Source organism: Rhinopithecus roxellana, chromosome 9 (genome assembly GCF_007565055.1).
Source record: "Rhinopithecus roxellana isolate Shanxi Qingling chromosome 9, ASM756505v1, whole genome shotgun sequence".
Classification (NCBI taxonomy): domain Eukaryota; kingdom Metazoa; phylum Chordata; class Mammalia; order Primates; family Cercopithecidae; genus Rhinopithecus; species Rhinopithecus roxellana.
This window is the reverse complement of record NC_044557.1, coordinates 92,590,122-92,616,210: the sequence shown is the minus strand read 5'-3', so window position 1 is coordinate 92,616,210 and position 26,089 is coordinate 92,590,122. Positions and strand designations below refer to the sequence as shown.

Genomic DNA, 26,089 nt, shown 5'->3' with positions numbered 1-26,089 from the left:
CCTGGGTATCTCCTCTCCCAGAGCACACGATTCTTGAGCTGAACCTCAGATTTTCCCTCCTCCATTACCAACCCCATGGGCTTGAGGGCACCTGCACCACAGGTGCAGAGGCAGTTCCCACAAGGCCTAAGGACCATATGCCTAAGGAAGACATGGTGCTTGAAAAGTCAGTGATCTTTCCCTCCTCAACTAATTATGAATATCAGAAAAACTTAAGTACAGTCCTGGCTAGAAATCAAAAATAAATCCATTTTCCTGATGCTTCTTCCCTCTGGGTTATTTTATTTTTGAGATGCATTTGGTTACTGAGCAAGAGATAGACAAAGAGAAAGACTTTCTTCTCTTCCATGAAGGCCCTGCCTGCTTTAATTCTCAAACTTGGTAGTGAATTCTTAGTGGGTGGGTTCTGAGAGGGGGCGTTGCTGTGGTTAGGTAGGAGGGAGACACATGGTTTGGAGTGTGCGTGTTGGGGGTGATCCTGTGTGGCTGGGTGAGGAGGACAAGTCTCTGGGCCACGTTGCAGGGCGGATCCTTAGGCTGAGATGACTCTCCTGGTCCCCAGGTTGAACCTCAGATTCCTCCTTCACCACCAGCCCCACAGGCTTTGGGGCCCTGGCACCACAGTGTGCGGAGGTGGTCCCCCCGAGGCCTGAGGACCACATTCCTAAATTAAGGCTCAAGCTGCATGGGAAGGACGAGGGCTGCCTGGAAGGATAGCTCTGCATTTCTGAACAGCTCTTCTGCAGCTGCAATCCCCTGCAAGGCTGCCCTTTGATCAGCCACCTCTCGCGGCAAGGGCGTGGGACAGGTGGGCCCTCTACACATCAGCCCCTGTCCCTCTCTGTCTTCATTCTGACCTTCTTGGTTATTCTGACCTTCTTGGTTATCTGACCTTCTTGGTTATTTGATTTTTGTTTCTCTCCCTCTCCTTTTCATGCTTATTTTTGCCCTTAATATGGGATGCTCCTCAATATTAGGACTGCGGAATTGGTTTTCTTTGATGGGGTTCCCCAAGCACCAAAAAAGAGGTCATAAAGATACTCAGAAGAGGCAAATGTGTGATTCCAGAATGTAGGGCTTTATAGGAAAAAAGAACGAGGGTGGCTGAAGTCCTTGAGTGCAAAGATGAATGCCTTCATATATAAATTAAATTACATTAAAAATAAAATAAATTTTAAATGTTACATTGAAATAGTTACATTTCTATGTAACTAAAATGTGACTACTTTAAAATTCATGGATATATATTAATAAAAAATTTTAAGACAATAACGATAGACTGCAGGTGACCAGAGTGTGAACAGGATTTTCTGTACCTGAAAATTGCAAGAAAAATAAAAAGCAATTACACATGGAATACCCATTTAGCATCCTTTCTGCCCCGAAAGTCCAGGAGCTTCCCCGTCTGAGGCCTGGAGGAAGTGTTCACAAATGCTGCTTGTAGAAATTAACATTGTTCTTTACCAGGTATTTCTAGTTCTCTGCCCTCTGGTAAGACTGTATTTTTTTATTTTTTTAGTTTTTTTGAAATGGAGTCTCACTTTGTCACCCAGGCTGGTGGGCAGTGGTGTCATCTTGGCTCACTGCAGCCTTGATCTCCAGGTTCAAGCAATCCTCCTGTCTTAGTCCCCCAAGTAGCTGGGACTACATGTGTATGCCACCACACCCGGCTAATTTTTGCATATTTTGTAGACACGGGTTTCTCCATGTTGCCCAGGCTGGTCTCCAACTCCTGGGCTCAAGTGATCTGCTCGCCTTGGCCTCCCAAAGTGCTGGGATTACAGGCATGAGCCACCGTGCCAGGCCAGATTGTATTTTTTAACCTTTAGGTGCGGCCATGTGATGGGTGTTTGCCAATGACAAGCAAGCAAAAGTGAGATGTGTTACACCTGGGTGGGAGCTTTGAGGGCTGGTGAGCAATTTGCCAAATCTTCCCCCTGCAATCATGGTCATGAATCTGACAGGGGCTGCCCTATCAGCCTGGTCCTGGAGGGAAGACAGCATGGAGCACAGCCATTAATGGGCAGCCAACCTAAGCGGGAAGCAAAAATCGGTGGCTTTAGGTCACTGAGATGTTGCATTATTTGTTACACAGCACAACCTCTTTTATTCAGACTGATACAAAATACTATGATGTTTGTGTAGACACAAGACTCTTGTTTTATGTGTCTGGTTCTTCACCATATATCTGTCACCTTTTTGATTTCCCTCTGCTCTACCTTCTAGAGAGCATTGCCTGTTCATGGTCTGGAGGCCCTCAACACAAATTTTCCTCCTTTCTGTAGCATTTCAGGGAAAACAGGCTGCAGGATGAGAGTGTATTTTGCTTCCTTTCCATCCCAAGATCTCATTGCAAAAAAATCTCTACTCTGGCTCTGGCCCCAATCCCCTCACTGCTATTGTGTCCGTATGTTTTGTGAGTGTCCTCCCCTCTACACACTTGACCCACAGCATTGTTGAAAGTAAGTATGGAGAAGTAAAGGTGAATGGATTATAATTTCCTTAGATGGAAGTTTGAGGTTGCAAAGGGATTACCGTAGTTTGGTTTCTTTTCCTCTCTTCTCTTCTCTTCTCTTCTCTTCTCTTCTCTTCTCTTCTCTTCTCTTCTCTTCTCTTCTCTTCTCTTCTCTTCTCTTCTCTTCTCTTCTCTTCTCTTCTCTTCTCTTCCCTTCCCTTCTCTTCTCTTTCTTTCTTTTTTTTTTTTTTTTTTTTTTTTTTGAGACAGAATCTAGCTCTGTTGACCAGGCTGGAGTGCAGTGGCACGATCTCAGCTCACTGAAACCTTCGTCTCCCGGGTTCAAGCCATTCTTCTGCCTCAGCCCCCCGCGTAGCTGGGACTACAGGTGCCCACCACCATGCCTGGCTACTTTTTTGTATTTTCAGTAGAGACAGGGTTTCACCGTGTTAGCCAGGATGGTCTCAATCTCTTGACCTTGTGATCCGCCCACCTCAGTCTCCCAAAGTGCTGGGATTACAGGTGTGAGCCACCGCGCCCAGCCTGTACCACTCAATTGAAGTAGATACTTGCTTCTTCTTGAAATCATGTTTGAAATCACCTCGGCCTCCCGGGATTACCACAGTTTCTTAATTTCCTAGAGATATAAATTTTTCAGGGACCTGTTGTTTCCAGAGTTAAGTTTATTAATGCACCTTTTAACCAATCAATGTTGTTCTGGTTGAATCATGGATATAGAGAGTCAGCACCAACAATTCAGTAGGTTTTGTGCCAACATTGGGGCACTTCAGTGAGAGGGCACCATGGGTTCCAGAGATAGTGTTCTAGCTGGGGTCCTCCTGAAATCAGAAGGAGCTGGGATGAGGACTTCTACCTAGATGGTTTATTTGGCAGGTTATCAAGGAGTGAGGAAGCAGGGAAGAAGGGAACACCAGTGCCAGGTGTGTTATTGAGGATGCTGCTGTAGGCTGTGGAGTGTGGTTTCTCCAGGGCTGTCTGCAAAACACTCAGGATGCTTCTGGTAAGTGTCAGCAGGGAGGGAAGGAGGCTTTTGGTTCCCACCTTGCCTCCTTAATTGAGGGCAGCCCCAGGGCTGCTTACACCCCTATAGGTCTGATCTATGCTTGTACATATAGGCTGGAGGAACATCACTGTAGGAGCAGTGCCTTCCAATGGCAGAGAAAGCAGGGCCATGTTGTGCATGTTTGAGGTAAGATGCTACTAGCACCAGGGGAGCAGAAGCCTCCCAGAAACATCCACACCAGTGGCAACCATCGTCAAAGGTGAGGCAGAGAATGACAGTCACAGTCACAGTGACAGTCATGTCTGCTTCCACATTGTGATGTGATTTGCAATAAAACGTGTGTGCCCAGTAGTATTGAACATGCTTGTATTCCTGGAAAAGCAAGCTGACTGTCAGTTCTGTTGCCAATGTGCGTGGATATGGGTGAGGTGATGTGGGATGTGGGTGAGGTGGTGCGTGCTATCTAGAAGGCGGCAAATCTACCTTACCTTTCATAAGGAAGTCATCAGATCCTGAATGTTTATAACTGGAGAAACTGAGGGAATGCAATAAACTTTCCAGGCACTATGTTCTTGGCACTTACCTGAGGACAACCCTGCTCCCATTTGGCCTGGATTTAGGGTCCCTTCCTCCTCCATGGTCCCTTTAGGCCGTGTTGTGCGCCAGTATGACCTGCACATGAACTCCAGAGGAAAGGCCTGCCCAGGATGTTGCTGCTGTTCTGGTACAGAAACAATTGGATGCCCTTAAATGCACATGCCTTCCCATGTAATGTCTTGGCAACACGGAAATGAGCGCTCAGAATTGCCGCTGGCAGGAGTGCTGCTGGGTTCGTGTTTCTTTATGCAATGTGCCATCTGTAGGAGAGAAATTGATTTTTTAAAATAAACGGGCTTTGTGTAAAATGTATACATATGTATGGTGCCATTATTAGGCTTTGCAAATGCCTTTCTCCCACTGAAGAATTGCCAGCGCGCAGGGCTCCTCTGCTGCGGATACGCAGGCACTCACGACTGCGGTTTGCATGAGGAAGGAGGCAGGAGGTTTGTGACCCCTTTCACAACCTTCTGAACCCATGAGCCTCAGAGAAGGGAGGGCGCTGGGTGGCCATCTTACCTGAGAGGCATTTAATGGAGCTTTTTCAGGCAGGGAAAGAGCAGTGAATGCTGTTCTGCTCTTGGACAAAGGCAGACATAACCTGGAACATCGATACTGATATGGGCAGTGGGCTGGGTGCAGTGGTTCATGCCTGTAATCCCAGCAGCTTGGGAGGCTGAGGCGGGAGGATCACTTGATGTCAGGGGTTCGAGACTAGCCTGACCAACATGGTGAAACCTCATATCTATTAAAAATACAAAAATTAGCTGGTCATGGTGCCACATGCCTGTAATCCCAGCTACTTGGGAGGCTGAGGCAGGAGAATCGCTTGAACCTGGGAGGCAGAGGTTGCAACGAGCCAAGATCATGCCACTGCACTCCAGCCTGGGCAACAGATACATATGTATCTATAGATATAGATATAGATATAGATATAGATATAGATATAGATATAGATATAGATATAGGCACTTGGGGCATCTGGGATCAAAACAGAAATGATACCTTAATATATTGGTGTCTTCATTGACCACAACCACAACATGGGTTATTAGCATGATGTGGCTGCTTACAAAAGTGGAGTAGCAGAATTCTAAGATGACCCCTGTGATGGTGACTTTCATGTGTCCACTCAGCTAGGCTATATAGTAGTCATTTAATTGAAACCTAATCCAGGTGCACTGGGCAGGTATTTTGCAGACGCGGTTGACTTTAAGGAATACAGATTACCCTCGATAATGAGGGTGGGCCTCATCCAATTCCTTGCAGGCCGTAAAAGCAAACACTGAGGTTTCCCAGAAAGAAAGAAATTCTGTCTCAAGACTTCAGCATCAACTCCTGCCTGAGTTCCTAGCCTGCTACCAAGCCCTGCAGACTTCAGATTTGCCAGGCCCATAGTCATGTGAGCCAATTCCTTAAAATAAATCTCTCAACATCTATATATCTATACATAGAAAAATAGATTGTCTTAATAGATATATCTAAATCTGTGTCTCTCTATATAATCCACACTCATTACTTCAAATCACTTTCCTTGAATATTTCCAGCCCAGACATCTATCTGATGCTCTCAATCAGTGGTCAGCACGCAGTGGCCCTCTAGCCAAACCCAGCCTGTCACCACCTTGGTAAATCAGTTTTGCTTGAACACAGCCACATCCAGTGGTTTACACATCATCTGTGACTGCTTTCTAGCTACAACAGTGGAGATGAGTAGTTGTAGCAAGGATCGTACAACCCACAAAACCAAAAACATCCTCTCCTTGGCCATTTTCACAGTTTGCTGACCTCTATTCTAGACCCAAATATCCAACTTCTCTGTGCAATTTACATGGCCTTCCCATAAGACCACAAACCTGTATAAGACCAACTAGCTTCTTTCTCTTTCTTTGTCTCAGGGACAGCATCTCCCTCCACCATTTGTCCAGACCTGAAGCCCTAGAGTTATCTTTGACTTTCTCTGCATCTCCCCACAACCCAACACCCAATACTACATACAGTCCAACAAATCCAGTCTCCTGAGTAGCCAGTCCTTGGATATCTTCCCAAGCACCCTGCACTCTCCCTAGGTCCTCTCTAGCTGCCTGTTACAGCCTTCACAATATCTTCTGGCTCCTTCTCCAGCCTGGTCCCCTCTCGTACTGCCATCAGAGGCTCTTCCTGGAAACAAAACAAAACAAAACAAAACAAAACAAAACAAAACAAAACAACCAAGAGGATCTTCTTGTCTCATTACAAAAGACTTTGATGAGACACAGTTTAGAAGTTTAGCTTCTCATTGTCCTCTCCGAGGCCATCCCTTCCTGGTCTCTCCTTCCTGCTAGAGATCCTCCCCAACCCGTCCAGCACAGCCCTGTGTTCAGCTTTGGCCATTCTCTCTCCATTTCCAGGATCTGCCATGTTCCTGCTGAACTCCGAGATTTGCACATCCTGCTTCCTCCCTGTGTTCTGCTCTCAGCTCTCGCTTTGTGGGTGGACTCCAAGGGAACATCAGTCTCTCTGGGGATATCGATTTCTTTCTCTGGGGAACTTCCCATGTTCCTCTAGGTTTGGTTCCTGTCTTGGGCTTTTCTTGTCAAAGATTTTACACCCCATGTTGTAACTTCCAGTTCTCTGCCTGTGTCCTCCCGTAGTGCATCATCTCCACCAGGGCGGGGTTTATCGGTTTGCTTGCTCTGGTATCTACGGTCATTTTTTGAGCAAATGAAAGGGTGAGCAGATAGGGGTTCGTCCTGCCCAGCTTCTGAGAGGCAGAGGGAAGGACCATTTCCATATTACCAAAGCACAGAGGAGCTCAGTTGTTCTCCAAGGGAGGAGGTGACAGGACAATAGTGAAGTAGACAGACATGTGGCTTCTATGCCTGGGGAGAGGCCAAGTAAGATGGGAGAGCTCCCTCTTCCTCCTCCCACTCTGGAATCTTCAGGAGCAGAGGCTCCTGTTTTTTTAACAGATTGATAATCTCTTTGGTCTCCTCCCCTCCTCTTCCCTCCCCTTCATCTTCTCTTCTTCCCCGCTTCTCATTTCCCTCTTCTTTCTCTCCACTCCATCTCTCCCTTCTCCCTGTCCTCCTCTGATTTTCCCATTTCCCATTCCCTTCCGTTTGTTTCTCACCTCTCTTCTTATTTCTTGTCTTCTTCCCCTCTTCCTTTCCCTCTTCTATTCTCTCTTTCCTCTTCTACCTCTCCCACAGGTGGCCAGTGCTGAAACATGTCATCCCACTACTATGTAATCTTTAGCAGTTTTGTCTGCTTTAAACAATTTTAACCCAAGTTAATAACCTTGTGTCACATTTATGTTGAGCCCTCGCATATGGCAGGCGTGTGCTGAGCCATTGACATGCTGACATGTGTTGCCTAATGACATTCACAGTATTCCTTTGACGTGGATATTATTATTTACAGATGAGCAAATTGCATCACCTGTGATTCAGTAGGTGCAAGACTCTGTGGAGAATGAAAATAAATGATTTAATACACGATCTACGGCTTTTGTAGCACTCCATTGGTGTCCAAGGTAGATTCTAAGAAGGGGTGCATGCCTTAAGCATGTATCCTGCTGTGCCCTCTCCACCTTTTCTGCTGTTTGCTTTTTTCCTCACTCACATCATGGATCTTGCAGCTTTGACTGCTAGATTCTCATCAGAAAGCTCCAGCCCCAACTTCTGCACTAGATACTTTTGGGAATGCATTTTTTTTTTTTTAATGAGATAGGGCCTCACTCTGTTGCTCAGGCTAAAGTGCAGTGGTGCGATCTTGGCTCACTGCAACCTCCGCCCTGAGCTCAAGTGATCCCCTCTCCTCAGCATCCTAAGTAGCTGGGACCACAGATGTACGTCCCCACGCCCAGCTAAGATTTTGTAGTTTTGGTAGACACAGGGTTTCACCATGTTTCCCAGACTGCTCTTGAACTCCTGAGCTCAAGCGATCTGCCTACCTCGGCATCCCAAAATGTTGGGATTACAGGCGTGAGCCACTGCACCCAGCTGGGAATGCATATAATTTTCTCTCTAGTTTTGTGGAGTTTCTGTAAGACATCCCCATTCCTTTTTAGAATGGGGGTTATGACAGAATCAATAGATGAGTAAAACAGTCATCTAAGCACCCAGAGTGCAAGGCATGATGCGGACACTCTGGGCTGGGCTGGAGAGAAGTCCATGCCTGCCGCTTGTCAAAGTGTAAGCTGGTGGTCATTTCCCAGCTCCAAGCCCCATTTCTACAAGTTGCAGGGCACTGCTTCTCAGCAGATTGGTCAGAGGATTAAAGACCTGGTCAAGCCCCTGGTGCTATCTGTCATTTGATTGGTTTTCAGTTAACATAAGTGCCTCTTTAATAATTATTCTGTTATGGGTTTTCCTTGAGTCTTCTGTTGGCCAATTCCAGCTAATCAAAGGCACTGCTAACGTTTAAATTAATGAAATCATGACCATATTGTAGCTTTTTACCCACTTGCCAACAAACACCTTATTGAGGACAAGCTGACTCTGGGCCATGCTGAGGTAAAAAGCAGCCTTGGGTTTACTCAGTGGATTCCCTCGTGACATCAGACAGATAGACTAAAGGAGCAATTAGCATTGGACACCTCTGCACGGTGCTGAGGATGGCTTTCAACAAGCCGGCAGCTGCTGCACTCCCATTAGTTAATGTCACCGTTCCTGCATTTATTCTGAAGGATAATTGCAGTACGTACCAATGTGTATTTTTAACTGCTCCTCTTAAAAAAAAATGGAAAGAATGTCATTCTCTTTCTACAGAGGCTCAGCTGCAGCATTGTTGCCCCAATAAAGGAAAAGAAAAGAAAAAAAAATAACGTGGAACAATCCTGCCGTGGCCAGTGGCCAAGTGAGACCTCAGACTCTCAGCCTGAAGGGAAAATAATGTAGCCGTGTGTTTGGAACCCGTTTTAGCAGTGTGCAGTGTGTATGTGTAGGGCATGGTGTTTGTGAGGCCATACACATTCCAAGAATAATTGCTCTGGGTTGTTTACAGTGAATAGTGGTCTTCACACATATCCTCTTGGACCCCTGTTTTTTTTTTTTTTTAATTTTTGTAAAGAATGAGGGAGGCTGAGCACGGTCGCTCATGCCTGTAATCCCAGCATTTTAGAAGGCCAAGGCAGGCAGATCACTTGAGGGTCAGGAGTTTGAGACCAGCCTGGCCAACGTGGTGAAACCCCATCATTACTAAAAGCACAAAAATTAGCTGGGTGTGGTGGCGGGTGCCTGTAATCCCAGCTACTCAGGAGGCTGAGGCAGGAGACTTGCTTAAACCTAGGAGGCAGAGGTTGCAGTGAGCAGAGATCATGCAACTGCACTCCATCCTGGGCAACAGAGTGAGACTCCATTTCAAAACAAAACAAAAAAAAGGAGTGAGTGAATTACAAGCTATAAGGAAAAGGCCATGAAACAGACAGCTAAAGTTTTGGTGATTTGTTTATTTTTATTTTTATATTACCTGAAAATTTGTATTTTGTAATATTTTTAGATTTATAGCAAAGTTGCAAACATACCCTTTACCTAGCTTACCCTAATGCTAACATTTTACATAACCATGGTGCAACTATGACAACTAAGAAATTAATACTGGTCTAGTACCCTGAGCTAACAGACTTCATTTTGTTGGTACCTATTATTTCACTGATGTCCTCTTCCTCAACGGGATCCAATTCAATCCAGAATTGCACATTGCATTTAGTTGTCATACCTATGCAGTCTCTTCTGATCCAAGGGCTTCTTAATCTTTTTCTTTGATTCTCTAAAGAGTTTCAAAGACTATTAGTCAAGTAGTTTGTAGAATGTCCTCCTGTTTGAACTGGTCTGATTAGATTGGGGTTATAGATTTTTTAGAAAAATATCATGGAGGTGAAGTGTTCTTCTGGTTGCGTGTAAATGGGTATGTGATAGTAAGCAAGATAACTTATCACTGGTGATGTTAACCTTAACCAATGTAGTGTCCACTTGGTTTCTATATTTTCATTTCTATATTACATTCTTTGGAAACAAGTTACTAAGTCTAGCCCAGAATCAAAAGGAAAGGAATTGAGCTCTGTCTCATGGATATGTATGTGATACACTATTTGGAATTCTTCTGAAAGGAAGATTTGGGGAGCCTGGCCTTAAAGATGGATCTGTCAGTATGTGATTTTGGGCCCATAACTCAACCTCTCTTAGTCTAAGATTTTTCTTCTAAAAAAAGAGAAGTTTCACAAAGATGCATTCCATGGTGTGGCCAGCTTGAATGCCCAGTGCTTAACCTGTTGTTAGGGTGACAGATTCTGAAATTAGAAAGATGAAGCTTTAGATTTCAGGTCCACCACTTACACACATGCCTTTAGATAAGTTTCTTAAACTCTGTAACATTCAGGTGCCTTGTCTATAAAATGGAATGAAACTGATAGGGAGATATCACCCGTAAGGCACTTAGCACAGAACTTTGTGGGTAGGGACACACAAGTTCCAGCTGTTATTTTGACCAAATAGCAGCTCAGTTGTACACTAGTCTAAGGCAGTGTTTAATGGTATCCAATGACTGTATAGAATTAGTTCTCTTCTTATGATATTGAAAAGTATTTTAGGACTTTTTCCAGCCTTGCTGAAACATGGTATCTATAGTAGCAGCATGACAACACCAATCTTAGCTTAGCCTCTGACTTTTACACGATTACAGTTTTGGCAAAGTCAACAGAGCCCATCTTGAATGTCAGATGGAACACATGGCTTTGGGTCAGCCCAACCACTGAGCCACCGAACATTTTCATCGGTGCCTCAGTTTCTTCATCTGTCAAATAAGTGTGACTATTGTAGCTCCTAGCACAGTGACCACCACCTGGTGAAGATTCATTCCTGAGCTCAATAGCTGGCCCACCCGTTGTAAACTGCTTATTGCAGAAGAATAGGTGGGCACACAGCCATTAACTCTCAGAAGGCAGTGTTGTGCTGAGCCACTGTTAGCCTCAGTGGGAAAAGCACCAAGTTCAAGCAGCCGAAAAAAGGACCCAGAGCCAGCAAATGAGACATGGGGTTTCATTAGAGGCTTATGTATGGGAAAGGGAGTCCAGTGGTGGTGGACTGGGCAGGAGAACTGCCTTATGTACAGAAAAGATCCAGTGGCAGTGACTGGGAAAAGATAACCTCATGGCCCACTGGTGGTGAGCTGAGCAGGAAAACCACAACCACCCACAAATATTATGCAGTTTATATATGATTTTCACTTAACATCTGATATGGTTTGGATCTGTGTCCCCATCCAAATCTCATTTTGATTTGTACTCCCATAATTCCTGCGTGTTGTGAGAGGGACCCAGTGGGAGATAATTGAATTCTGGGGGCAGTTTCTCCTATACTGTTCTCATGATAGGGAATGAATCTCACAAGATCTGATGGTCTGACAAGGGGAAACCCATTTCGCTTAGCTCTCATTCTCTCTCTTGCCACCACCATATAAGAAGTGCCTTCCGCCTTCCTCCATGATTATGAGGCCTCTCTAGCCATGTGAAACTATAAGTCCATTAAACCTCTTTCTTTTGTAAATTGCCCAGTCTTGGGTATGCCTTTATCAGCAATGTGAAAACAGACTAATATCCTCCCCATAATGACCTCTGCTTGGCAACCTTCATTTAACCCCAAACTCAAGGCCTTAATCTCCTGTATGGAACTGTGTTCCATGAGCTGGGGCAGTGTGGGGTCTCAGATATTTACCATAGATAAGAAACAAATGAATCTCCAGGTTAGTCACTTCCGGATTCCCTAGCTTGGAGCACCCATGCAAGTGCATCTGCCATGCAGGATCATTGTAAGGGTATGCTTAAAGGATTGCTATCAGATACATTTATCCTGCGAGTGCAAAGTCTCATGACACCCAAAGTGGATGAGATTATGATAGTGGTTTTATTACAGATAAAATAGTTGGTTTGCATAATAGAAACAGACAATGAGGGACTTCAAAGGTGATTATCATTTCCCTGTGAAAAAATAAAGGTACGAAGGTGACTAATGTTAGATAATTAATGGAAAAAAAGGAAATTATCTAATGAGAATGGTTAAGAGTCTCTATTTCACAAGTTATTCAGTAACAATCAGCTAATAACAAGAAGTGAAGCAACACAGGGAACACTCATGATAAATTGTTTGGTGTAAATAATAATAAGAACATGACATACGTATTAGTTCATACTTGCACTGCTATAAAGAAATACCTGAGTAATTTACAAAGAAAAGAGGTTTAATTGACTGATGGTTCTGCTAACTATACAGGAAGCATGACTGGGGAGGCCTCAGGAAACTAACAATCATGGCAGAAGGTGAAGGGGATGCAAGCGCATCTTCCATGGCCAAAGCAGGAGGAAGAGAGGGGCTGGGAGGTGCTACACACCTGTAAACAACCAGATCTTCTAATAACTCACTGGTTGTCATGAGAACACCACCAAAGGGGAAATCCGCCCCCAAGACCCAATCACTTTCCACCGGGCCCCTCCTCCAACATTGAGGATTACAATTTTATTTATTGTTTGTTTATTTATTTATTTGAGACAGAGTCTTGCTCTGTTGCCCAGGCTGGAGTGCAGTGATGCAATCTCATCTCACTGTAGCCCCTGTCTTCTGGGTTCAAATGATTCTCCTGCCTCAGTCTCGTGAGTAGCTGGGATTAGGCACGCACCACCATGCCTAGCTAATTTTTGTATTTTTAGTGGAGACAGGGTTTCACCATGTTGGCCAGGCTGGTCTCAACCTCCTGACCTCAAGAGATCTGCCTGCCTCAGCCTCCCAAAGTGCTGGGATACAGGCATGAGCCACCATGCCCACTGAGTATTACAAGTTGACATGAGATTTGGGTGGGGACACAGATCCAAATCACATATCAACCTGCATACCTATAGGGAGACCCCCTGAAACTATTGCTACAGAATAAAATAAAAGGGGAGATGTAGGGAGACCCCTGAAACTATTGCTATGGAATAAAAGATGAAATGCTCCTGATTATTGTAAATACAAAATTGCATGCAGGATTGTGTAAAGACAATGCCAGGTTAGACTGCCAGAATGAGCCAACAGCACGTGATGTGCTTCACCCTTCAGAGAACCTGTGAACGGACATGCAGTCCGGGAGGTTTCACATCACCAAGATTCCTATCCCAGAAAAGCAAATGTTCATAGCTCTGGGAATGGAATACGACCCTCATGGAGAGCCTATAAACGGACGCATTGGGGGGCACCTGTCCATATGGATAAGATAGGGCTATAAATGCCCTCATCTAGCCACGGCTCTTCTAGGCCTCTTTAGGGTTAAGGCATACTCCCTTCTGACAATTTCTGGTCTAACCGATTGTCTAGCTTCACGTCCTGTTTCTATGGATTGTTTGTAACCAGCTTTTGCTGCAACTGTTACTGCTGATTAACATCTTGCTAATCATAGACTATGGAAAGACTGCATTTCTGTTTTAAGGCTCTGTTAGAAATTACTGATGCACGCACTATATTATAAATTCTTACCTCTGTATACTGTACTTCTGCATACAGATGTTATGTTAAAGAATTACTTCATCCCCATGTGACCATCTCACCTCATAATCAAATGACCCTAAATCCCTCACTAACCTACCCCCACCCTCACTAAACTTAATAATTGCTGCTATATCCAGTGTATTGTTGGCACCACGGGACCAGAAGGTGGTGACACCCCTGGACCCAGCTTTCACTATCTTGTATATGTCTATTATTTCTTGACCTGCCGATCTGCCTGGGAACAAAGAGAGAACCCCGTTGCATTGTGGGCTGCTGGCCAGATCCCACAATACATACCATGCTTGGGACTGTGAAAATACATGAGTATGTAGACAGATTCTACAATGGAATGTGTAGAAGTGAAAGTATCCTTCTGTTAAGACAAATAAAACATAATTTGGTAAAAGTTAAACAAATCTTTCATTTTAAGTTTCCAAACAAATCTTCCAAGTTAAGAAAAACAGAAATAAATGCAATCCACATTTCTCACTATTTTGGAATAAATAGATGGATATTCGTTCTGTACACCTGCTCCACATAAATATTTTCCCAATTTCCCTCTTTCCATATATGTCCCTCAAAGCTCCTCCATAAAATTAATATAGTCGACAGAATTGTTTGTAAAAGACAAAGAGAAACAATTTCAGGACTCTGTACAAGGAGGGAAAGATAAAGCTTTTTTTTCATTTTTTTCTTTTCATTCTTCAGTAGCTTGTTAGAGTCTCAGAACCTGTGTTATTGAAACCCCAGGGCAACGAGCATTAAGGTGAATCTATTGCCAAGCCTGAGTCCTTTAATGAGTGCATTGATCAGAGAAGAGAGGCAAGAAAGCAGAGTCCGGTGACACCTGAATGAATATAAATTTAGCCCCGATTGAAGTTCCGCCACAGTCGGCCTGCTCCATGCTGACAGTGTTATCGAGAGGAGAGAAAAGCAATTTTGGTCTTCAGTCTTGATTCTCTTCATGCTGTTGGCAGTTTTTAAGAAGAACAAGTTATGACTATTTTACTTCTAAAAAGCAGTGGGAACTTGTCAAAGATTTCCCCCCTGGAAGTGACAATTGAGAATGCGTCTACTTGGTGCTGCTCTTGAATCTGAAATCAATCCGATAGACTGGAGAAAGAAGTACTTTCCAACTGGTCGAATCGTCAGGAAATTGGTAAGGCTGCCTCAGCAGGAAGTGAGCACCCCGTCATGGGAAGAGTACAAACAGAAGCAGGCTGGCCAGTTGGCAGGATGTTTCCGAGGGATTCACACATGAAAAGGAGGCCTGCAGGGAGGTGGAGGGCTTGATCCTGAGTCATCTTAAAGATGACGCCAATGTTAGTCTCCTATCATTCTAGACAACCAGCCAGCAAAATGATAGGGATCACAGGTTTTTGGAATTAGACAGATGGATTTTTAGATTGTGGCTTCTCTCTTGTGTGACATTGGGCAACTTACTGTCCCAGTCTTTATATAAAGACTCTGTCTCTCTGTAAGTCAAATGGGGATGGAAATATTACCTAACTCATAGGTCTGGAGACTTTAAATTAGGTAATGCCTGAGTGTAGAATCAGTACCTGGCGTATAAACTGTTCTCAGTGAATGTTCTTATGATTAGGATTGCCCAGTGATTTGTCTTCAGATTCAACTTTGTATATCGAGCGCTTTTTGGATGCTTGATATTTTTGCCCCTGTTATCTTACGTAAAATCCTCAACCACCTTGAGAGGTATGGCTGTTTAACTTCACTTTCCAGAAGAAGACACGGAGGTTCAGAGAGGCTCAGTGACACATTCAAGGCCACACCGCTCCCTCAAGTAACTGTTTGTTGTTTTCTCCGTTATCACACCTAAGGTGCCCAGCACAAGGTCTAGCACATAGCAGGAGCTTGATAAAGCGAGGGTCTCCGAGGACTCAACTCCACTCTGCTCGCACAACTTCCACTCTGCCCTGAGATGCTATCTCTTGCTCATCTGCTTCCTGCATGTTTGAGCCCCTGACTCTCCTCTCGTCTCTCCCCTTCCTCTGCCTTCAGACTTTGGCACATCAGCGCCTTTTGATTTCTGTAGCCTCTTCAGAAGTATTTTTGACACAAACAATAGTCCCGGCTTCTGCTTTTCCGAGAGGTATCAGCACAATCCGAGCAGACACTGGTGACTCATTTTGATCATCGCCTTTAAGCAATTCACTCTGTGAGCCTGGACTTGACAGGCCTCACTGTGCCGTGAAATCTAATACTATTTTTATGCCCTTTAATCTATCTTTTAACAGCCTCCTTGTTTAGAACTCTGCGCCCTGGATTCACGGAAAGCACGTTTTTGACAGTGGTGAGGACAAACTTGGCCTGTCTTAATCAAAGGCTCGGGGAGACCCAGTCTGAGGTCCTTACCCAATCTTCAACTCTCCTAATGCCTTCTCCCACTGCTTCCTTTTATAATGGCCTCAGCAGGAACCTTTCTGGCTGCTTGACAGAGGCACTGGCTGGCTTCTTCCATCTTAATAACTGCCGAGCTCTCCAAAGGAGGAGGTTGTCAAAATGTTTCTAAAGTGCCAGAGTTGTTCCATTGAGTCACTGTCACTGGAAAGTCATTATGGAAATACATTTTCTGGGTGAATGTCAGGGAAGGGGCTAGTCACTTCCTTCTGAAAGCCTTCCTAGATCGCCCCAGACCAAGTGATAGGCTTCTCTCCTGAGTTCTTTAAGAACTGAGTGCGTATCTTTGTGCTTATATTTTATTTAATGTGACAAGCATCCATGAGGGATTTACATGAAGCATTCTATTATATTTGTTTAAGTATCTTTCTTCTGGACTATACCGTAAGTTTCTTTGTCTTATTAGGATTTTAGGGTGGGGACGCAGCATGCTGATCCCAAAAGTCACTTCTGCTCTCTGGAGATCCAGACCAAGAGAACTGCACATACAAGAATGAAAGCCAAGGCTGGGCACGGTGGCTCATGCCTGGAATCCCAGTACTTTGGGAGGCCGAGGCGGGTGGACCACGGGGTCAGGAGTACGAGACCAGCCTGACCAACATAGTAAAATCTTGTCTCTACTAAAAATACAAAACATTAGCCAGGTGTGGTGGTGAGTGCCTGTAATCCCAGCTACTCAGATGGCTGAGGCAGGAGAATCGCCTGAACCTGGGAGGTGGATGTTGCAGTGAGCCAAGATTGTACCACTGCACTCCATCCCAGGTGACAGTGAGAAAAGAAAAATGAAAGTCATACAGGAAGCAAACACTTTTCATTTATAGAATCACTGGGAAAACAATGTGTATAGTTTACTGTTGAGATTTCTGGGAAAATGGAGCTGGAGAGTGGAATGGAGGCTTGGGTCCTGTGGGGATTCTTCGACTTCCCCTGGTACCTAACCCTGGAGCCCATGTGCTCTTGGCCAAGTCCCAAGAGCAATCTCGAGACCCTCAACACCACCATTGAAGTGGATGAAGTTCAAACAAAACCCCATGAGGCAAGCATGGGAGCAGGAAATGAAAGAGAAGGAGAGGCTCCAGGCCTGGACTTAAGGTTGTAGGCTTTCAGTTGGCATGTTTTTCTGAAAGCACTTAAAAGCTACCAACTGTTTAAATCATGGTCAACTTTCACTTCCAGCCATAATGAAGTAACAGGGACTGAAATTATCCTCCCACTTTAGACAGCTAATCATATGGACAAAATATTTGAAATAACAGTATTCACACACTAGAAAACAGGCAGTGCAGGACAGTAATCCTTGAGAAAAAAGAACAAATGGGGCAAGTTTCTAGGAATACTTCTCTCTTTTGCCTGGAGAGAGTTTCCAGGCTGCAATGCAAGAAGAAGCAGCTCAAACTGAGTCCAGTGGTCTCCCTAAGTTTAGGAGGCAGGACTGAGAATTTAGGGAGGCCAATGTGGCTGGGATTCTTTCAGCATTGTTCCTGAGAGGAGTGAGCTTCACAGAAAAAGAGCTTTGGAGTTTTGTGGAAGAGTCGTTTTTGAGTCTTTAGCTGAGTACTAATCAGCACATGCAGTAAAGAAAACTACCTGAGGCCAGGAAGGAAAAACAAAACAAAACAAAAAACAAACAAACAAACAAAAAACACCTGGAAGGAGTAGACAGAAAAATTTCTAGAGCCATACAGGACTGGGAGTAATTAATGTTCCTGACAGCCATTATAAGATACCTCATATGGCAAAGGGCATCAGATTAAGTATTCAAAAGCAGATTGTTTTATTGATGGGGACAGATTAGTTTGTGTCTGCCTAGCAAAGCATAGACATAGGCCTTGAGAGGATCAGTTTTTTCCCAACTACCTTAATTGTACCCAAGAACAAATCTGAAGAATATTTATAGGAATACAGAAAAAATGTAATGCCCCCAAATTAAAAGTCACCAATATCTAGCATCCTACCAAACAGCACTAGATACTCAAAGAAGAAAAATATAACCCATAATAAAGATTTAAAAACCAATCCATAGAAACAGACATTAGTTAAATGACACAGATAATCTAATTAATACATACGGAAATTAAAACAGCTATTATAAATACATTCTTTATATTTAAGAAGATAGAAGAAAACATGAGCATGTTAAATGGATGTGTAAAAGATATGACAAAGATCCAAGTCAGGCTTCTAGAGATAAAAAATACCTGAGATGTAAAATGCATGAGATGCCACTAATAGCTAATTAGAGGCTACAGAGGAAAAGATTAGTGAACTTGAAAAAAAAAAGCAGTAGAAAACATTTAAAATAAAACAGAAAAAATACTGAAAATAAAGTGAACACTGATGTGCATTATCCCATCAGTGTGCCATGGGGTAGTTTCACAAGGTCTAAGATATGTGTAATTGGAGTCCCAGAGAAAAAGGGGAAGAGAAGGATATTCAAAGAAGTCTGTTCAAAATTTTTCCAAATTTGATAAAAACTATATACCCCTAAATCCAAGAAGCCCAGAGAACTCTCCAAACTGAAGAAACTTGAAGAAAATGACACCAGTGCACAATGTAATCAATTTTCTTGAAACTGATATAAACAGAATGTCATAAAAGTATCCAGGAAAAGTAAATGCATTATGTACAGGGAAACAACAATGAGAATGATGACAAACTTTTTGTTGGCAGCAACACAAACCAGAAGACAATGGGGCAACATCTTTAAAATACTTAACAAAAAGACAAAATACTTAGAATTCTATACTCAGCAAAAGTGTCTTTCGAAAATGAAGGTCAAATGCAGACAAATAAGAGGAAACTAGTGTTTAGATATACATTTTAGAAGGGTCACTCTGTTCACAGGATAAAGAATACATAGGTAGGAAAGACTCAAGGGAAGAGAATATTTTAATGATCTCGATATCAGATGATGAGAGCCTAAGTTAAGACAGTTATTGTAGGAATAAAGAAAGAGATGAGTTGAGAGATACAGACTGTTGTTTGCTTGGGAAATATTACTCTTCCTTCAAAGCACATTTTGAATAGCAGAAATTGTGACTTCTTCATCTCTGATTCCTCAGGACATAGAGTAAGCACACTGTTGGCTCTTAGAAAATATCATTTCAATTCTAGTTGCCTTTCTTTGTGCTGACTCTTGTCCATACTACTCAGTTTTTTTTTTTTTTAATTTTTTATTTTTTGAGATGGAGTTTTGCTCTTGTTGTCCAGGCTGGAGTGCAAGGGCACGATCTCGACTCACCTCAACCTCCGCCTCCCAGGTTCAAGCGATTCTCCTGCCTCAGCCTTCCTGAGTAGCTGGGATTATAGGCATATGTCACCATGCCCAGCTAATTTTGTATTTTTAGTAGTGATGGGGTTTCTACATGTTGCTCGGGCTGGTCTTGAACTCCCGACCTCAGGTGATCCACTCGCCTCGGCCTCCCAAAGTGCTGGGATTACAGGCATGAGCCACCGTGCCCAGCCTGTACCACTCAGTTTAACTAGATACTTGCTTCTTCTTGAAATCATGTTGGCCATACATTTATAAATAACAATAATACAACCAAAATTATTAATTTTGAAATGCAAGTTTGTTTTGAAATCTTGCTCTATAGTAAATGCCATGAGATATACTTGCCAATCTTTTCTTCTAGTTTTCTGTGTTTTCCTCTACAAAGCAACCTGAATTTATTTTAAAATACTAATTAAATTGGATACTAGAATAGAGTCAAAAATAAGCAAGATTCAAAGATCTAAATTAATTTTCAGTTTGTAGTGTATATTTCAAAACGAAGTAAGTCCATGCTTTTTGGATAATAAAAATTCCTATCATTTATGTAGCAAACATAACACTACTGAATTAAAATTATTATAGTAGTAATTAGATTATTCTTTCTGGACTAAGGATGACTACTAATGCATTAATATAGTTGTTCAACAAAAAGAATGAGAGTGTTACCAATAATTATCTACTTATCCTTGAAGGTTCTGCTCAAATGCCCCCACAGCTTTCCCTGATGCCTCTAGGTAGAGAGGACTACCTATTATTCTTGCTTCTATTATACTGTGTACATATTTTTATGTTTTTCCTCAGCTTGAACTCTCTTCTCCAATCCCTTAGTAAGCTACCACTCATTTTATTTTTAGTTTAGAAGTTCCTTTTTCCAAAAGCCCTCCCTGAATTCTCATGCCTGTGATGTCCCTTCTTTGTCTCTCATTGACCTAGATACTTCCCCTAGTATAGACATTACTTAGCTTTGTAATTCCCTCTCTATGTGCCTGACCCTTCTCTCCACACTGCAAATACAATGAAGGAGGAGACCATATTTCTCATGGTCACATGGATCTCAATGCCTATTAGAATTCTTGACACTTGGTAGGTTCATTTTTGAATGAATACTTGTGTCTAAATTATCCTAGATCCTCAATTTGTAATGTGCCCAGTACTTGGCACACAATAGTTACTCAATAAATAAGGGTTGGTTAGACTGATTTAAAGCAAAGTCCTTGCTTATACAATCTGGTGAAAAGACATAGATACTTAAGTAGACCACAATACAACTAAGAATGTTGTATGCTAAAAGAATAATTCATTATAATTGGAAGCTTTGGAAGTATAATACAAGATTGATGTTCTTAACGAATGGACATGATGGTTAAAGAGGGAACTCTTGGCAGACAAAACATCATGGCACAGCAGCATAACTTGCAGTGCAATGTATGTGAGGACTGGTGAGCAGTTCTGTGTAATCACAGCATAGACTGCTCCAATGCCTGGGGCTGGGGTTGGATGAGGAAGCTGTGGGAGCTGGGGCTGGGTTAGATCCAATTTTACCACTTTTGCAAAAGAGTTGTCTGGGTGCATAAGTAATAAAACCTTGGAAAGAAATATATATTTAGTGTCAACTTTTGTGGGAGCCTTTGTATATATTATTTTACTTCATTACAACAATCTTATGAGAGATTATACATTTTGTAGAAGGGGAAATTGAGGCTCAGAAAGTTAAAAGAAGCTGCCCAAGTTGACCCAGGTAAGTCGTATTAAGTAGACCCGGGATTTTAGGCAGGACTATCTGGTTAAACCAGTAACAATGTTTATAGAATTATGACTAAATAAATATAGGTCCCTGCTAAGCTAAGTAGTGCACAGTTAGATCAACTTTCTCCTTCAAATTTTTGTTTTACTTGGAGTTAATAATTGCCTCGATTTTCTATTGTTTATTTTCTACTTGCCTATTATTATCTCTTTTAGTGTTTCCACCTTCTGTCATATGCCTGTAAATAGCTCTTCAAATATTTAACCACAATTATAAGCTTTCAGTTGTATTTATTTATTTCTTTATTTTGACACGGACTCTTGCTCTATTGCCCAGGCTGGAGTGCAGTGGCATGATATCGGCTCACTGCAACCTCCACCTCCCGGGTTCAAGTGATTCTCCTGCCTCAGTCCCCCGAGTAGCTGGGATTACAGGCACTTGCCACCACGCCTGGCTAATTTTTGTATTTTTAGTAGACATGCGGTTTTGCCATGTTGACCAGGCTTATCTCCAACTCCTGACCTCAGGTGATCGACCCGCCTAGGCCTCTCAAGGTGTCGGGATTACAGGCATGAGTCACTACGCCTGGCTTGGTTTTATTTTTACGGTATTTAAAACCCGCCTCCTGCATCATGTTTTTCTTTCAGTCTTTCAGTCTGCATAGATCACTTTTTCAACTTGATACACAATGGCCATTCTTTTGCTAATGTTGCTCTCCTGAGTTGAATCCTCTGTCTCTTCTATTATGGGTCTCTCTTTTCTATTACCTTCATCTCAGTAAGTGCCTCCTTCAGTACTTCCTAAGAATGGAAATTGTTATTATTATTGTCGTTATCATTATTATAATGTTGGCAAGTCTGAAACTGCTCTCATTTCCTTGGAGTTGATTGAAAATATATTTCCAGGTTGGTAAATCATACCACGGATTGGCTCACCCTACAGCCATTTCATCCTGCCTTCTCTGTGCTTTCCTATAATTTAGAGTCTGAAAAATTAAAAATATATTTCACAGGCTTCTGGTCATGATGCAGTAGCTGGAACTAGATTATCGCTCCTGCCGTAAACAAATACAAAACTGGATAAAAATATGAGATAACTATTTTCAGGCAGTGGGCAGTAGGTAATGCAAATCTGCAATTCTTGAGAGAAGGGAAACTTCTGAGATGAATCTTGTGAGTATCCAGCTCTGTGCTTAGAACAATTTCCTGGTTGCAGCACAATAAGCTGGAGTCCAAACAGAGAGCATGGCCTCAGTGAGCTGACCAAACAGAGATCACAATTAAGAGTCATGGGCTTGAGGCAGATGGAATCCTCAAGGTGGGCCTTGAGTAGAGGAATCTCTGTGGAAAGGAGATTCCATGAATTGATGGAGAATCCCTGAGATTCTGTGGCTGAATTTGAGTTGTACATGTACAGGACAAACCATCCAGCCTTACCATATAGCACATACTATGCTGTTAAGAGCCGAACACAGATACCAGAAGTCAAGAAGTTCTTGGAAGGAGAAGTGCAAGGGAAGTTGGAGTTCTTGCCCTGTCAGGGTGGAGACATCTCCTTAATCCATTATTAATACCCTAGCATCTAGCTGAGACTCCAGAAAGTTTGTGTCTTAACAATAGGGATCATAGCATGGAACTGGCCTAACCAAGGTCACAGAAAATATCCCTAGAAAATAATGAGTGTTTGGTCCCTTCAGGTTAGAGAGATTTGGAAAATACCTTGAGCTTTTCACAGACCTGAATGAACAAAGCATTAAACCAAGCATTTAGAAGTTCAGGTGATTAACCAGTAATTGAATGACTTGTTAATTTGATAGGACAGTACTGAAGCCAGAGTCTCTTCAATGTCTTTTCTACAATATTCAGCATTCAACTCAAATTTCAGTAGATAGACAAAGAAATAGAAACATATGATTCATAGTAAAAAACAAGAAAAAACAAAACAGAATAAAATAGTCAACAGGAACCAAATCTAAAATAATGCACATGTTGTACTAAGAAAAGACTTGAAAAATACTCTTGTAAAGATGTTTAAATAAAAAAAAATTGATTTTAATTAGTGAGCAAATAAAAAAATCAATAGAAAAAATGTAGACTATAAAATTAAATAGTGTCTGGTTGCAGTGGTTCATGCCTCTAATCCCAGCACTTTGGGAGCCTGAGGCAGGTGGATCACAAGGTCAGGAGATCAAGACCATCCTAGCCAACATAGTGAAACCCCATCTCTACTAAAAATACAAAAATTAGCTGGGTGTGGTGGCGGATGCCTGTAATCCCAGCTACTTAGGAGGCTGAGGCAGGAGAATTGCTTGAACCTGGGAGGCAGAGGTTGTAGTGAACTGAGATTGCACCATTGTACTCCAGCCTGGGCGATAAGAGCAAAACTCCATCTAAAAAAAAAAAAAAGAAAAAAAATAGAAATTCTAGAACTGAAACAAATGAACAGAAATAAAAAGTTTACTGAACAGGTCTAATAGAAGATTGGAAATGGCAGAAGAAAAAGTCAGTGAGCTTGATCATAGATAATAAAAATTGCTCAATCTGAAGGAAAGGATAAAACATCGAATAATGTTTAAAAGAACCCCAGTGCTCTGTATGAAAATAGCAAATAGTCTAAACATCAGCACTAAGAGAGAAGCTGGTGAACAAAATGCAGTGGCTCGCACCTGTAATCCCAGAACTTTGGGAGGCCGAGGTGGGTGGATCATTTGAGTGGTCAGGAGTTCAATGCCAGCCTGACCAACTTGGTGAAACCCCGTCTCTACTAAAAATACAAAAAACTTAGCCAGGCGTGGTGGCACATGTCTATATTCCCAGCTACTAGAGAGTCTGAGGCAGGAGAATTGCTTGAACTTGGGAGGCAGAGGTTGCAGTGAGCTAAGATTGCACCACTGCATTCCAACCTTGGTGACAGAGTGAGATTCTGTCTCAAGAAAAAAAAAAAAAAAAAAAAAAATTAAAGAAACTATAGTCTCTAATTCCCCAAATTTGATGATTTATAGGTCCAAGCAGTTAAACAAACATCAAAACCTGATAAATACAAGGAGTTTCATCTAGTAGTATGATAATCAAACGATTGAGAAACAGAGATAAGGAGAACATCATGAAAGAAGCCAGAGCAGACACATTGTATGTAGGGGCCAAGCATAAGAATTATTGCTGACTTGTTCAGAAACAATGGAGGCCAGAAGATAATGGAATAACATCTTTGAAGTGCTGAATGAGAAAAGCAATAACCAAACCAAACTGTCAATACAGAATTCTGTATTCAACAAAAATATCCTTTGAACAGGGGTGCAATAAAGGCATTTTCAGTTAAATTAAAATTTAGTGATTTTACCTCCATCAGACTTATAGTACAAGAAATGCTAAAGCAAGTCCTTCAGGTCAAAGAGATGTAATATTCTATAGATGTTCAAATCTACAAAAGAAAATAAAAAGCACCAGAGATAGTAAATAAGTAGGTAAATATAAAAGACTGTTTTCTCGTTTCTTATAACTCACATAAAACACAACTGACTATTTAAAGCACAAACAAAAACACCAAAAAGTGGGGTATTACAATTATATCCTGAATTTAGTCATGAAGTAATAAGAAGACAAATTCTGATGTTCATCCTAAAAGACAAATGACGTGGAATTTTCAGAAAGACCAATGTCTTGAAAATGCAGAAAGGTAAGAGAACTATTTTTCGTTAAAGGAGAATAAAATAACATGAGAATCAAATGCAACTCGTAACCCCTAATTGGATCATGGCTCAAACACACAGATACATACATGTGTACATGTGCATGTGCACCCAGAAAAAACAAGACTTAATTGGATGATTAATGGAATTTGATTTGAATATGGACAACATGTCAGATAATATTATTATTCAAATAATTATCCAGTGTGATCAATGTACTGTGGTTATGTAGGAAAATGTTTAGTTGTTAAGAGATTCATATTGCTGTGTAATTAGTGGTCAAAATGCCATGACTGGTGATTACACCTTGCCTTCAAATGGTTTAGGGGGAAAAAAAGGTAAAATATCAGAAAATGCTGTCACAGCTATAGAAGCTCACTGCTCCAATTTCCCTTTAAGAAAGCACTTACCAGTCAGTTGCAGAGTGTAGTCAGCTAGAAGTTTCTAGTCATTAGGTCCTTCAGGATCCAATTCTGCTTTGGAGCTGAGGTCACACTCTTCCCCAACAGTGCCCAGCCAGTGACTGATCAGTGCATGATACCAGCTGTGCAGTGAGAATCTTTGCTCTGGAACTCCCTGTTAGGTCGGCTGAGACCTTGTCAGATCCTTATCATAGTCTGAGACACTCCCTGTCAGTGCTACTTCAACTCCCTTGATGTCTCATAGACTCTCCTCTGGCATCCTAACTCAGTCTCTTCATTAGTGTCCTTCCGACTGGCATAATCAGTGACTCTAATTGAGGACTATATAGATGGACATTATTTTACTCTTTCAACTTTAGCATGGTTTGAAATTTTCACAATAATAAAAAGTTAAAAGTCATAATACAACAAGAAGAAGCACTTCCCTGTAGCTAGCGTTACTGAGTAATTTGGGTTTTATTGATCTGAATTACTCATGTGAACCTTGGAACAGGACCCAAGTTAACTGCATGATAATCCATTTTTAATACGATGGGTTCTTTATATCTTTCTCCCTATAAAAACTTTTAGAATCATGTCGTTGTTACTTGTAGTTTTGAAATTTCATGACAAGGCAACTTCTTATTCATTATGTTGAGTGCTCAGTGGGCCCCTTCATTTATTATACTTGTCACTGGATGTGCATGCCTTTCAGGTATGGAAATTTCCCTGTCTTATATCTTTGACAATTTCACCTTATTCTTCTTTTAGTTCATTTTAGAAGACCATATGTCGAACCTCTTGGTTTAATCTTCTAAATTTTGATTTATTTTAGTCTTTTTTCTCTCTTTTTTCTTGTTATGCTTTCTGAGAGTTTATTTTCGTTTTGCATGTTTTAATATAAACTTAATGAATTGCATATTGTGATACTGTGATGTTATTTACATAAGGATAAATATCCTTATACATTTCTTTTTATTATTATTATTAT

General features: G+C 41.9%; 1 long non-coding RNA gene across 2 annotated transcripts; it reads right to left on the bottom strand.

Moving 5' to 3' along the window:
* Positions 1-3,120: 3,120 nt before the first annotated feature.
* Positions 3,121-25,205, bottom strand: LOC104675665. 2 transcript variants are annotated; one of them, XR_004059333.1, is made up of 4 exons: positions 25,108-25,205; positions 24,349-24,429; positions 4,063-4,336; positions 3,121-3,294 (listed from the first exon to the last, which is right to left on the bottom strand). It is a non-coding gene; the product is annotated as an uncharacterized LOC104675665 (long non-coding RNA). The 2 variants fall into 2 exon arrangements; XR_749811.2 differs by lacking the exon at positions 24,349-24,429.
* Between the last annotated feature and the right edge of the window lie 884 nt (positions 25,206-26,089).